At 37.4% G+C, this 13,299-nt stretch overlaps 2 long non-coding RNA genes across 2 annotated transcripts; one reads left to right on the top strand and one right to left on the bottom strand.

The window, feature by feature from the left end:
• Positions 1 to 1,794: 1,794 nt before the first annotated feature.
• Positions 1,795 to 2,932, bottom strand: LOC131301227 (uncharacterized). Its single transcript, XR_009191210.1, has 2 exons — positions 2,720 to 2,932; positions 1,795 to 2,113 (listed from the first exon to the last, which is right to left on the bottom strand). It is a non-coding gene; the product is annotated as an uncharacterized LOC131301227 (long non-coding RNA).
• A 2,661-nt stretch (positions 2,933 to 5,593) lies between these two features.
• Positions 5,594 to 12,425, top strand: LOC131301226 (uncharacterized). Its single transcript, XR_009191209.1, has 4 exons — positions 5,594 to 5,731; positions 5,809 to 5,917; positions 8,548 to 8,892; positions 11,820 to 12,425. It is a non-coding gene; the product is annotated as an uncharacterized LOC131301226 (long non-coding RNA).
• Positions 12,426 to 13,299: the final 874 nt, after the last annotated feature.

Here is a 13,299-nt window from a genome sequence, read left to right as displayed (position 1 = left end):
ATACACTGTCAGTCTGAACAATACCTGGATATAGAGAGAGATGGTCTAATTACCATACAAAAACAACAACCAATACTTCAATTTTAAAGGGTCTAGTACAAGCAAGTAAAGGAAAGCCGCATGTTCGGATGTATTAACAGGTGTGGGGGAAAAATATGCTACTAGCATTTGGCATAATCGCAGTACCATCTATTTTAACGCAAAAACTGACTTTGCATAACAATAACTACGACACAATCTTCATGCATTTTTTTAGGTCTATGAGTCTAGTTTCAAAATCAGAAATCGAATCGCAATTTCATCGCCGGAGCTCAAACTTATGGCCGTTTCCTTAACACGTGTCTTTGCAGTCAGCACAGTCCGAAACTGCGCTGCAAGGTCACAAATTTTTATAGAATTGAATACTTTGAGTCTGACCCTGAAATTTTTACCATAGACAAAAGACTCATAGAGGAACTCTCCATAAAAATCTTATGATTTTTGGAGTTTAGGAAGTGCCCCAACAAAAATCCCCAAAATCAGGGCAAACACAATGTTTCCAATCCTGCAGATTTTTCAGAAAAAAACGCAGCTTGTTCCTCTCTCGATTTCTGACTCCAAAACCTTTCAATACACTTCAAACTCACACAAAAACTTCACTAATCATGCTCAAACTCAGATATATTAAAGAGCTATTTTAAGAACATCGAATCCATGCATCAAAACAGGTTTAAACACTCAATCCAAGGGATCTCAAGTTAGGTTCTTAAGTTCCTTAGAATTCAACCCTAAAACTCAAATTCATACAGATATAGAGTGTAGTCTTTTTGCAATATGGACTTGGTCTTGGTCTTGAAAGAACCACCACCTAACTTTTTACTTATCACTTGCCAAAAAATATGATTTGCTCTTTATACAATAAACATGTGGTCCACGCAGACATAGAGTGTAGTCTTTGGACAATATGGACTTGGTCTTGAAAGAATCACCATCTGTCTTGAAAGAATTACCACCTAACTTTTTACTTATCACTTGCCAAAAAATATGATTTGCTCTTTATACAATAAACATGTGGTCCACATAGACATAAAGTATAGTCATTGGGCAATATGGACTTGGTCTTAGTATTGAAAGAACCACCACCTAACTTTTTACTTATCACTTGCCAAAAAATATGATTTGCTCTTTATACAATAAACATGTGGTCCACACAGACATAAAGTGTAGTCTTTGGGCAATATGGACTTGGTCTTAGTATTAAAAGAACCACCACCTAACTTTTTACTTATCACTTGCCAAAAAATATGACTTGCTCTTTATACAATAAATATGTAGTCCACACAGACATAAAGTGTAGTCTTTGGGCAATATAGACTTGGTCTTGATCTTGAAAGAACTACCACCTACCTTTTCACTTATCACTTGCAAAAAAACTTGACTTACTCTTTATACAATAAACATGTGGTCCACACAGATATAGAGTTTAGCCTTTTGGCAATATGGACTTGGTCTCGAGTAAGTTAAAAATTTGGTCGTTAAAGATAAAACATGTAGTTTTTAGGAACCATAAACTGTCTTTCATGATGGTGTAATAGAAAGTATTTTCTATGTTTTTAATTGCCCTTTTTGGCCCAAATAAACTTGATTGAGGTTGAATGGAGGATAGGTCCCATTGGAAAGACGTAAAAGGCCGGCAAGGCTTTTGAGGCATTTGGAGGACCGTCGGGTTGCCAGGGGATCGTCGGGTGCCAAGAAGAAGGCCAAAAGCTGGGATTCTGGAGGAATCAAGGTGGTATCATTCCAACTAAGCTCATAGAAAAAGAACTGGATAATCTAATTAATACCCATTCAGTAGAAATATAGTCACACCATTCCATACAAAACCAAAAATAAAATTGTACTTCATCAACATCAGGTACTATACAAGTTAACTTTAAAATGAAGGAAATTCATTGGACTCTAGGCCCACCCTTAAACATATATATCCCAAAAGTAGACTACAAGTCGTGACGGCAAGAAGTAATATGCGTCAAGGAAAAGGCTTGAACAATGCCCAACCGACACTAGCACATTATCATATCGCCATCTTCGGCATAAGGGATGAAGTATCAATCTTTTCTTTCAACCAATCGACCTATAAAATTACAAGAAAGAAGACTTACTACATAACATTAACCGTTCAAAAAAATAAGAAGATAATAACAAAGGCCAACACTATGAGATAACATGGCAAGAACACAAGCATGCACTGTACTATTCAAAGCATAATAAAAAATGGCCAACACTGCGAGAGAGCTATCTAGGCCAACACTCGCAGTTCATAAGCTTATATGCCCAAAGATTGATAAGGTATCACCAAGATAAAAGCAAAGAAAGTAAAATGAGTTACATATTGGCCAATGTCAATTTATTCAATATGGCCAACATTGTCATTTGGATCAACAATTATGTCATGGTATGAGCATTTGAGTCGATGTGTTTGTTTCCTCATCTGTCGAAACTATAGGGCATGGGAGTGGATTCTCAAGCTACTAGCTAGAAAAAGGTAACAACATTTCATTTACTTCCCAAATACTGGTTGGAATAAAGCTTGTCCAACTTAATGACCAAAGCAGAAACAATAAAGATCCCATATAAGCAACAACATCTTGATTGAAGGAGTGTGCAACTAAATGACCAAACCATAAGAGCCACAAAAAATAAATAGAAATTGCAGGAGCTGACTGACTTTTGTGTGTACATCTTCATATAGTTCATATTCTACACAAAAATGCCATCTTCTTCTTCAATACTTGAATCTGTAAAAGTAAAGCCTCAAGTAGCATGAAGATTAATTCGACTTGATCAAAGCTGAAGATAATGAGAAAAAAAAAACTAGAATTTTGCATCCCTTATGTAAAAAAGAGCAGTCCAATGGGAGAAAAATAGCACTCTAGGAAATGCCTCTCAAATAACAAAAGACTACATCAACAAACAAGCACCACCTAAAACAACATGGCAAATGAAGACAAACATGGCTCCAGGATTCCTTATTGTATATGTATCCTTAGCTAACCGTTTCACATCACATTTCCCACAATTCTTATCGTTAATTTCGTCACCAACCCATTTACTTTACTACCAAGTATTTACTAATTGATCAGAAACTCAACTTCATGCAAGTAGCTACAAACGACGACTTCACCTTTCGATTTATAGTTCAAGAGGAAATTAATAGTTGTAACTCAAATTTTCATTTCATCAATATAATCAATCATCGTCATTCAAATATTCCCGATCCAACTTTAATATACAATCAACCACTCAACCTCCTACTTTCTCTAGGTGTCAACAAACTTTTTCCCGAGTGTGCTAGCCTACTACCCTAAGGCTCAGTAGACCATTCAAATAGTTAAATGCACCTAGGAACATTCGTGTCTCACTCAAATGATTCTAAGGGCAAAGAATGCCCAATGCATATAACGTTTCTACCTCGAACACTTTGGAGTGTACCAAATCACCCGTAATATCCAAATACGACATAACCTCCAAAATCGGTATGTATTCTAACAACCAACCTACCGTACTTTAACTATAACTTCTTATAGGTTTAGAGTTTGATTATAAGACTACCACCATTACAAAGTAGATTTTCCATACATCAACTTCAATATATAATATGCACCAAACGGATTCCGGATGATAAAGTTATGATCGTCCGAAGTTTTAAAATAAAGCAGATTATTCATTCCCTACCGGTAGGACACAACCTCCTACCGGTAAAAGACCAGAATTTCACAAAAATAGACACTACTGGACAGCATTTCTACCGATAGGGCCAAAACTCCTACCGGTACGACTTGTGTTTCAGCGTACGATTTCTAGTTTCGACAGATTTCTCCCAACAACAAATACGGACGTTTAAACATTCTTAAACACATCAAACCAACTCATAAACATATAAAGGAGGAGAAAAATCCCTACATGTCAAATTGGCAAAGTTAATCACCCACATTAGACTATATCCAATTAAACAACGTGAATTTAAGGACGGGAACGAGTAAATTTGATTGAAAAATCATAACTCTTTCATCTTAAACCCAAAAGTATTGGAACCAACACCAAAAGTTGCACGACTACAATTCCTACGCTCAGTAAAAATTCCAGGTTCAGAAACGAGAGGAGATTAACCCAACAATCAAAGGAAAAACAGATTCGCAACCATTTTCGCCCGAGTCGACCAACCCTGCTTTAGAAATTCACCAAAAATTGTATACTTAACCAAATCACTTGATTCCAACGCCAATCCCTTCTTAACTTAAATGTGCAGCTCCTGTAAAAGACCCAAAGCCACCCAAAATGTTCATCATGCCCAGAAAATTAAAAGAAGACAGCCACACACAGATTCGCGCATCCAGAAAACAGCCGGTATTCAAAAATTCATAACTAATTGTGTGATTATCGGTTTTTCATGATCTTGGTACCGAAATCTTCGTATTGAAACGTACTTTAACTGTTATGAAGACACCAAAAATTGATTCCTGGCAGAAGGGCTCCCAAAAGACAGATTTCCAGAACCCACGAAATTTTCAGCATATACCAGATTCATTCAAGACTCAAAATAAATGATCAAACTTGATTCTTGTACATCAAACTAACACTTAAACATGTAAAGAAGTCAGGAGATCCCTACTTCGAAGGTTGAAATTAAAACCCCAAGAATCTCCGGGCAAAACCTCTCCTGAAAACACATCCTCTGAGCTTTCCAACGCGATCAAAGGCTAGAACTCGACTCTAGGAGAAGAATGCTCCAAAATCCCTCGGTTAATTTGAGATTTGGAGAAGAAATTTGGTGAGACACCAGACCAAACCCCAGAGAGAGTCGTATCTCAGGATAATGGCAAAGAGAAAAAATAGATAAAAGGAAAAAGGGGAAGATTGGGACGAAGGGTTTTGTTTTTATGAAAGGGCAATTTTGTCCAGTATCATCATGGTTCTTACCTCTTACCATGTATGGGTAATATTGTTTGCTGGTGCCATGTCTTGGTAATTTCGAAACTTCACACCATCAAACTGGGTATTATTCCCGGTCAAGACCACCTGCCGGTAATTTTCCCTAAATTCTTCACCTAAGAGAGGGTCAAATGAGCCATGCTACTTGTACAGACAATTTTGCATAGATCATGCATATACATTTTTGTGGGTTTTACCTTGGGTTCCACAAAGATGATCTAAACTACTTATTATTTTTAAAATATTTTTCAAGAAATTTCTGTAAAAAAAAACAGATTATTCAGATATCGGTGGAAATCGTAGGGCGAAACAGTTCGCTATACAATTTTTGAAAAAGTCATTACCAATATGACAATATCCAATCAAGTTGATATTTTATAAAAACTTAAAAAAAAATTATTTTAAGAATAATGACCAATTTGGATATAATTCGGATATATTACTGGAACTCGTGCATGATCTATACTACTTCTTTTAAATGTACGAAGATGTTTCCTACTTTTTTACTTTCCACAAATGCTCCCAGCACTTGCAACTAATACCATTCCTATCCTATATTACCCTTCTTCCCAACAGACACAATACAACCCCCAGGGCCTAAAGTGTTTCCCACACTTTCATTCCCTGCAGAACCCGTAAGAGTTTCGCGCTATTGGAAAGCGGCGTTTCCTTCTAGCGAAACGCTGCACCTAAAGCGGCACGGAAACGCAAACGAAAAGCCCTCTCTTCCTTCGCATCAAGAGGAGAGGACATCGATTTTGTAAGAGAGCATTGCAACTTTCAGCCTTCTCTCTCTCTCTCTCTGTTCCTAACCATCAAGTTCTTCGAATCTTTTAGAGGAATCAAATTGGGGTGAACTCGGACCTGTTTTTAGAAGGAGAAGGGCAATAGAAGCATCGACGTCATATGTTGTACGTACTTCCACCATAGAAGTTGAGACTCCATGGTACTCTTAATTAAGATGTTCCTTTAAGTTATTAAACCTGTTGAATGCCATTGTTATACACTATTAACTGCTTTAATCTTTTTTTTTTTTTTTTTTGAAACGGCTTAACTGCTTTAATGTTGGTACATGCAAATCCCTTAAGTAGTGGTTTCGCGCGTAAGATGTTTGTATAAATGCCTCTTTGACGGGTCAATTAAAACATGCAGTTGGGGAGTTGTGAAAATTTCTCATTGGCTACACCTGATTTGTCTTCTTGTCTATTTCAGGAAATTAAAAAATGAGACCCTTTTTCTCGCCCTCAAAACCCCCCTCAATTGGTGATGTAATGCACACCAGATGTTCGATGAAAATTATTCAACTGTTTTTGGTGTTGGATTTGAGGGATTTCTTTTCCCTGAGTGCAAAATTATCACAAATTAAATAGTTTCAGTCACAAGTTGTTTTGGGTTTATGTGGAGCAGCCCGGACTCACGAAATTATCAAATTTAAAGGAAACTGCAGAAGTGAAAATGGAGTAAATGCTATAATGATTGAGTTCACATATTGAAAACCCTCCTTACCCAACCCCTTCCTTCGTAGAGCCATGTATTGTAAGTGATCCGAACCTGCCCGGAGCGAGCCCCCCATAGAGGCAAGTGAAGTCGGTGAGCCGTATGATGGGCAACTATCTCGTGCGGTTCAGAGGGGACTCAGCTATTAGTTTTTCCATCCCCTAGATTAACACTACCTGGGTAGTATTTGTCATCAACCAGCAATTAGGAGCCTGGGAAAAAAAAAATTGTCTTTGTTAACTAAATTAGCATATATGATGAGTGAAAGAATCCTATCCGGAAAGGATCGAGCAACTGTGGAAAAGTGCAAATCTTCATAGATTTTCATTTGCTAATGATTTTATGTACATTTTTATGTTGGAGTTCTGTGTGGAGCAGCCCTATTGTAGCCAGATTCGGAGACCTGTAGTGCACCTCTGCCATTTGTTCAAGTTTGTCTTTTTTCCTAATTGAATTAACCTGCCATTTTACGCCACTTGTTCCCTGTCACTTTCCTATTTTTTCCCAAAACAAATGAGCTTAGCCAAGATCATTTTCATTAATTAGTATATTAGAACACTATGTTAATTATATATGGCAGACTACTATCTTAAGAGTGAGCAATATTGGCTCCACCAACATCTTTCTAGTATCTTATTTCTTCCTTTCCCAATTAGGCCATTTCCCCAGCCGACCGTAGGAAATTTCATCTTCATACGATTTGTGGATCCAATTAATGCTTAAACATTGCCCCTATATTTACTTACTCCAGTCATCTTTAATTGTTTGATTTATGTATAGATGAACCTGTGTCCCATGATCAGAAGTATAGGAGGGACCTGTATGCTCGGTTGACTGCGGAAGAAAAAAAAATATAAACAAAATGTCTCCCATAAAAGAACATTGGAATCCACCAGCCTAAACATAACAACATGCATAGATAGTAATGGACAACGCTTTACTCCTACTATTTCAGTGCTAGGTAAATATTCTTATTATAAAAAACATCCTACTAAGCCTATGTTTTGACAAATTTTATTGTTTATAACTATTTATGTCTTTGTTTTTGGCTTTCGTTTTCACATATCTTTGTCACTCTGAATTTGATGTTCGACGGAGTAGGCCTTGCTTTTTCTATGGTTTCTAATACGAAACTCCCAAATTTTGTTGCTATGGTGGTAAAGTAGTACTTGCAAGTACTCATTTCGTTCTTGAACCTTTACGTAGATTATATACGTCACAATGTGAGGAAGGAGAAGAATTTCGTAGGAACATGAACATCCAAGCATATAGTAGTATCTTCTCTTTTACTTCATTTTGGGTGATATTGGATAAGGGGATGGCGATCTCGCAACAAGGTGTTTGTACATTCTGTGCCCAAGGCCAAATCTACTATGACCTCCCTTCTCTTATTCATTCAACTGATGGTCCACGTTTCTTTCAAATGTACTTCTACATGCAATGAACTGCAAAATAGATTGCAGATTGTAAAAGATGCAAATCTTAGCGAGTCCACTATTAGAAAACTTATGGAGGTGCTTTTGAAGAATCCATATGCTCAAGTTCTACGCAGACTAGAATATAGGCCATTGGATTCTTACGAGATTCATATCCCAAGTAATGTATAATTGAATCAGAGAGTGTACAATTCCCCATCAGATCAAGTTGCAGGCATTTGGATTGAGGGGAACAACACCAATGTGCTATTTGAACAAGATATTGTTATTCATGCGCATTTTGGTAAATCTATTATAGTTGCTATGACCCATTACAATAGCCTGTATTATTTCCAAGGGGCGAAAGTGGTTGGCATCAAAATGTTTTTGGGAAAAAAAATTGAAAATGGCTCTGTGCAAGAGGATTCAACTTTGCCCAATTCCGCATCTGCTAAAGATATTTTCAATAATGAACAAGAAGGTAATGCTGGTACATCCCTCAACAGTTATGTTGTAGTTTCGCTGTCCTCAAACAATGTTGCATTCCTGTCACGTAACTGCATTTCTACGTCATGGCCTATTCAATTAGGGAAACTGGTTTGGTTTTTATTTTGAATTGCTGAAACAGGGATCTAAACTGCTGGAACTGTATTTCTAATTGCAGAAATAGGAATTCTAATAGCTGAGACTTGATTTCAAGTTGCTTAAAATGCCTAAGAAACTTCTGCTACTGTATTATTTGCTGCTGAAACTGGGTTCAATATTGCATATATCAAGTGTTATCCTTAGAAATTCGTAGACCTTATAAAGTGAGTTAAATCAAATGGGAATGGCTATTAATGTGATGGGGCAAACAAGCTCATAGTGGCCGATATAGATATCCTATGGAGCTCATAGACTATGATTGTAATGGTTTCAGGAAAAGTACATTAATGCTTGAAGGGCTTTGTAGGATACATCAAAGACATACAAAAGGAGACGCTCAAAATCACTTTGCGGAACAGTAATTGTCAAGTCCTACCCTTACAATCTTTACTTATATATGCTTATATATGATGTGATATTTGTGACCACTATGATTTGGTCTGTTGTTAGCTGCATTAAGTACATTTATGATAATCTATGTCTCCCTCCCTCCTATAATGTTTCATTTAAGTTGTTGATTTTTCCCTCTATCCAACGTTTCCGTATCCTGTTTTTTTGGACAGCATTTCTGGGTCCCATGTCCATATTTTCCTTCGTATGCATGACCGTGTCTATTAATTAGTTCACACACCCCACAACTGAAGCACGCAAAACATGCCCAACACAAAGTTAGAAAATGCAAAACATATCAATCTGTCACCGTCAAGCAATTATATGGGCATGAAACGTTCTTACCTATTCAATTTACTTTTTGAAAGTGAATGTTAAGAGCTTATTACAAATAGATGGTCTAAGGTCGGCTAGCTCATTAGGTCAACACAGACTCCTTGTGCATGATGGGATTTTTTTTTTTGTCTGGAGACTGTAATTTATAAGAAATCTCTTTAGTACTTTGATTGTTGATTTTAAAGAGCCCATATCTGCAAGGACAGTGTTTCCTTGTGATGCCATGTCACGCCCTCGATTTTCAACATAAATAAAGATAGTTTTTCATAAATAAAACTCCTCACAATATCTTACATGATACCCCAAAAGAGTTCACCATGTCCTGATCATTAAATTACAATTCCAACTCCATGAGTTTGAATATATTACATCATAAAAAGAAATAGAGTTAAGATTGTATTACATTCCCAAAATATATTTTATCAAAAAGTCCACGAGTCTCTTTTACCGTTTCTTTCAAAATTATGCACTTGAATGCAAGTACTCTGCTCCATGCTACTGCTCCGGGTTCACACCTGAAAAATGATAGGTTGAGCTACTAGAGCCCAGTAGAGAAATTTACACCACTATTATATGCAAATGGGATGACAGGTAGAATGAATAACAGAAGTAGATACTGTGTCTTTAATGGCAACAGAACGTGCATACTAAATGTCCCACCGTCGACTACAGAAGGAAAGCTCTCTGTCAACACCCCAATATTTAAGTACACCTCGAAGATCTAATACCCATATGATTTACTCACGACTACCAATGCCTCTCAACCTATTCCGATATAACTTATCCGATATTCCAACGTCGCAATATATGTGACAACTCGCATTTAACGGTAACAAGTACATCTCTACGGTATCGTGTCCGAACAACCAACCATTTCTTTCATGGATTCATTCCGTTAACCCTTTATTTGCTTCCATATCATAATCGCAAACCAATGCCACACGTCACGTGCGGATGCTCTTTTCGGGCTATTCATGGAGTCCCATCACTCCCACAAATACCTCTCACACAGATGGAACGAATTCAATCCACATAATATAGGTCATAATACCACCAGTCATTGCTACACTTCATAACTCTAGTATTTATCTCAATCACATAAAATGGATTCATAGGCGAGACTCGTTCATGTAGAAAGTATAAGGCAACCCCACTGTCAACTACTCGCAACTATAACACTATTAGTTTCTTATATTATCATCCACATATCCACACATCTCACATCAAAGTAAACTCATTCTCAACGATTTGTAGATTTCTACCTTGCCACTCATAAAACCATAGAAGTTACGCAAGAAATGTGTCACATATCAAACATAAGGAAAATGTCACATGTATTCGTGCCTAGCGTTGTTTAACTCAAAAGAGTAATCTACGAGTTTGTTTCTCGCATCGCATGTCACACATACAACCTTCGCCCACCTATGTTCCTTTCGTTCTCTAAACCCTCGTTTCGGTGTCAAAGGACTCACACGGAACCCAACAACCACTACAAGGCCTAGTGTACCACTAGCCTCATCAAACCACTCAACTAAGTACTTAGGCGAACCTAAGAACATCCATGTTTCACTCCACGATTCCAAGGAAAAAGGATTACCCAACGTATACGAACATATCTATCTTATTTTGGCTACCAAACCTTATCGGTTAAGAAATTGGAGATGAGACCACCACCATTTGAAAGTACATTTCCGGTACACGAATTTCGATATAAAATTTGCCCAAAACGGAGTTCGGATGAAAAAGTTATGCCCGTTCGAAGTTTTGCCAAAATGTTGAATTTTTCATTTCCTACCGGTAGGACACATTTTCCTACCGGTAGGAGACCACAATTTCACGAAAATGACATTACTGGACAACTTTTCTACCGGTAGGGCCAAAACTCCTACCGGTAGGACTTGGGTTTTCAGTCCACGACTTTCAACTTTCACCAAAACAATTCCAACAACGAAACTAACGATCTAGGGCACGATTCAAACACCAAATCAACACATAAACATATAATAGAAGTGAGAAATCCCTACCTCATGGGTTTTGAGCAAAATCCGAGCCTTTGACCGAGTCAACCAAGCTCTAACGAGGTCCGATCATGAATTTTCTTGGATATTCGGAAAGCTCGTGCTCCGTATAACAATTTTAATTCTCCGGCCTTGTCCGGAATCACACCCTAAGTAGATGAAATCGAAGAGAGAAGAGAAGATGGAGTTTTTCGGAGGAGAGGAGGAGAGAGAGATAGCCGAGAGAGAAAAAGAGAGAAAAAATGGGAGAAATGATTCTCCTGGGAAATTATTGGCATGGGGAGTAATCCCATGCTCCCACCCCCCACACACACATGTGCACTTCTCGCACAATTACCCTTATATCCTCCCACGAAGACGTCACATCGAATATCTGCACCGTCAATCTCGACGAGCTGTACGATTGCAAAAGGAAAAATATAGTCTAAAAAATACGGGTCTCTACATGCCATAATGCCACCGTGTAGAGTGATTTTCTTTAAAAAAAAGAGTACATCATTTAAAATGATTTGAGCTCGAATATGTTTCTTGAAAATGATAAATACAGGTAATTGAGGAATTCACAAAGTTTGATATGCTTCTCAAAGTCAAGGGGGAGACAAAGAGGAGAAGTTTGAATTCCAAGTACACAAGAACAATGAAGGTATCTTCCGCTTGTCATGCAGCCGCTTGACAAACTAATAACATTTGGTGTTATCTCCCCTACTCTTTTTGGCCGTTAGAAGGGTCTTTGTCCTTTAAAAAAAAATGATTTAAAGTAATTGAGGGGTCCATCAGGATGGTAGTGTTTATGTGCCACTTGGATCCTTGTGTCCATTTCAAAATGATGGAACTGCTTTCCAACTGTTGTTTGCTAATATAGGTTTTTTGAACTGAGGAAATAGGGTTCTAATTGTAAGAACTACTGAATCTGGCATTTGAGATGTAGAAACTATTATTCTAATTGATGAAACTGATTCCCAATTTGCTGAAACTACATTTGAATTGCTAAAATTGGTTCCAACTTTGCCTTTTTCCTGATCGGAAACTGGCTTTTGAAATGCTAAATCGCAGGAATTGTTGAAATTGGTTCTCTAAATTGCGGAAATAAGAATTGCATAATACCTAAACTGGTTACTCTTAGGCGAAGCATAAAATATAATGACCCAAAAGATGAGGGACGGGAAAGGGTTTTCCATTTTGACTTCTTGTCATTTTCTATGACTCATCAAAGGCCAAAGTTTTCTGAACGGAATAAAAACAATTGAAAGGGGAATTGTTCTATAGAACATAGAAATCTACATTTATTTAATCTCTGTACACATTAAAATTAACCTTGGCCCTTTAATCCTTTCCTAACTATACCATCCAACCTTCACTGAGCACCTGAAACTCGCTCCAATCGGGAACTTGTTGCAGAGTTCATTTGACTTTCATGCCAACTTGGTCTTTTCTCAGTTGGCTGAAAGTTTGAACAGCCAACCTCGGCCTGGTCTACTTTTCATTTCCCTCAGGTTCGATTGAATGTAGGAGACACTTTAAAGTTGTGCGGTTAGGTCTCACCATGGGGGCATCTTCATAGGGTCCAAGTAGTTTCAATTTTAATTCCAACTTTCCGTAACAAATTTTCCTTGATTGAATTAGAAATTAAAAGGTCTCGGATTCATATGATCTAATCAACAGGGAAAGCAAGTCCATTTACTAATGGATGGAACTTGTAGAGCATTTGGAGGATCAAACACTCAAACAGGGGATGGTCAAACTTTTTAAATATACATTATTGTGGAGCTACCCTCACCTGGTTCCTCATCAATTTCAATACTACTTCTTCAAGAGTTACAAAAGTGAACGCCGAAATAACAAAAGATATAGCATGTCTACATAAAAAATGCTTTGAAAGAAAAATAATAAAAAAATTACCACGTGCAACGCACTTGTAATTCCACTAGTCTGTTTAAAAATGTCTCCATCCTTGTGTTTTTCGGAACGACTTGTGGTTCTCGATGCTTTCTTGCTAGTGTCTGCTGGAACTGCTGCTTCTTTCGTTT

The sequence above is a fragment of the Rhododendron vialii genome, chromosome 9a (assembly GCF_030253575.1).
Source record: "Rhododendron vialii isolate Sample 1 chromosome 9a, ASM3025357v1".
In the NCBI taxonomy this organism is placed as follows: Eukaryota; Viridiplantae; Streptophyta; class Magnoliopsida; order Ericales; family Ericaceae; genus Rhododendron; species Rhododendron vialii.
Note: the sequence above shows the minus strand (reverse complement) of the source record. Positions and strands in the feature narration are given on the sequence as shown.